Here is a 2,156-nt window from a genome sequence, read left to right on the forward strand (position 1 = left end):
TGCTGGCCTTCTCATTGTTACAGGGGAAGGTGAAAGAAACCAAGAGTTACTGGTGAAAGAGACTGTTGATGTTGCAGTTGGGCTGGAGGAGCACTTGATCATGCATGAACTAGGATATGTGAAATGTCATAATGTTCAGCTATGCCTCATGTTAGTGTTTTAATACCAAGCACATCCATACCAAAAAGGTAACTGTCACTTTTGAAACGAATGAAATAGCATTCTGAATGTGGTTCTATGTTGATGATTTATTTTTATGTAGTACTCTTAGAAAATAGAAACTTAAAGCAATAGTTCACCCAAAAATGAAAATTCTTTAATTTCACAGAAAACATCTTCTGATGCACGACCTTGGACACATCATCAGTGTTGTTTCCAGGAGTCACTGGGTGTTTCGGGTCTTACAACAGACACCCTCGTCCTGGCGACCCGACCGAGGCTGATCAGACCCCGGCCTGTGTCCAAGTGGCATTCTACTGCCCCCACTGCTCTCCCCTCTTCAACCAGAGCCATCTGGAAGCTTTTTCTGCTGCCTCCACATTGTTACTTATGGCTCTTCTTCGGTTAACACCTGTTATGCCCAACGTACCGTCGGCCTTGCTCAGGGAGTGACTGGCAAACCCCCTGCTGCCCACCTCTACTGGCATACACCTGGTCCTCCATCCGTTCCTCTGACAATCCTCCACCAGTTCTTGGTATTTCTCCCTCTTTCTCTCTTGAGCCTCCTCCATTCTCTCCTCCCAGGGCACTGTCAGCTCCAACAAGATCAGTTGTTTTGTGGCCTCAGAGACCAAGATGATGTCAGGTCTCAATTTGGACTGGGTGATGTATGTTGGAATTTTCAGCTGCCTTTCCAGGTCAACTGTCATTACCCAGTCCCGGGCTGTGGAGAGCAAACCTCCTGAGCAGTTTTTCAATGCTTTCTCTGGCTTTTGTCCTTCCCTGATGAAGTGAATAGCCTTGGCTGCAACTTGGGTGTGTCGGCTGTCCTTGATCCCCTTACTGATTGCCTCAGCGATGGATTTGAGGACCTGGTCGTGCCTCCATCGATACCGGCCCTCACCCAGCGCCTTGGAGCAGCTGCTCAGGATGTGTTCTAATGTCCCTACTTTGGAACAAAGGGGGCATGCAGGTGTTTCTATTTTGCCCCATGTGCACAGGTTGAATGGACATGGGAGGACATCATAGACCCCCTGAATCAAGAACTTGATTCTCTGGGGGTTCCACTTCCAGATGTCCTTCCAAGTGATACTCCGCTCCATCGCCTGCTCCCACTTCATCCAGGCGCCCTGCTGCCGCATGGCCACTGCTCTGCTGGTTCGCTCTTCCTCGACTGAAGCTCGCACCTCCTCCTGTACCAGCCTCTGCCTCTCCTTTCCGCCGGCAGAGTCATATCGGGTCGCTCTTAGGCTCCCAAGTCCGGCTCTGCCTTGCGCCACTGTTCCAAGGATGGCCTTGTGCTTCAGCCGAGTCTTTGCTTGCTGGACTGCCTCGGCTGCCCTCCACTTCCTTCCTGTCCTCACAACAATCCCTGCGCCGGACACTTTGGCATCTCTGGATCCAGAGTACTGCAGATGTTCCCGTGCCCGTGCTACGATGAACTCCTCCCTGACTGAGCTAAAAGGGAGCCTGAGCTTGTTGGTTTTCCCATATAGCCCGATGTTACTTAGGCTACGCGGTAGACCCAGCCATCTACGTAGATAGCTGCTCACCTTTTGCTCAAAACCTTCTACCACAGTCATTGGGACCTCATAGATAAGCAGAGGCCAGAGGATTCTTGGGAGGATTCCATGCTGGTAGACCCAGGCCTTGAATCTTCCAGGGAGCCCAGACTTATCAACTGTTCTCAACCATCCCTCCAGGTCAGCACCGGCTGCCTTGATGGAGTCTCTGTCACTCAGTCAGTGACAGTGACTACAGTTGAAGACCTTCCCAAGGCTCTTCACCGGACTCTCAGTGACTGACGGGATCTGGTATTCTCCCAGCCTGAAGCGGAATCTGTCTGTAACCTTCCCCTTCTTTAGAACCAAGGACCTGGACTTTGCAGGTTTGAAGCTCATGCGTGCCCATGTCATGAGTCTCTCCAGCCCCTGAAGAATCCACCTGGCTCCTGGTACCGCCGTTGCTGTCACTGTGAGGTCGTCCATGAAGGCTCT

At 51.3% G+C, this 2,156-nt stretch overlaps 1 pseudogene; it reads right to left on the reverse strand.

Annotated features, from left to right (window-relative positions):
- Window positions 1-382: 382 nt before the first annotated feature.
- LOC107662659 (uncharacterized) overlaps window positions 383-2,156 on the reverse strand; it is a 10,519-nt pseudogene continuing 8,745 nt past the window's right edge.

Source organism: Sinocyclocheilus anshuiensis, unplaced genomic scaffold (assembly GCF_001515605.1).
Source record: "Sinocyclocheilus anshuiensis isolate Anshui unplaced genomic scaffold, SAMN03320099.WGS_v1.1 scaffold1559, whole genome shotgun sequence".
NCBI classification, from domain to species: domain Eukaryota; kingdom Metazoa; phylum Chordata; class Actinopteri; order Cypriniformes; family Cyprinidae; genus Sinocyclocheilus; species Sinocyclocheilus anshuiensis.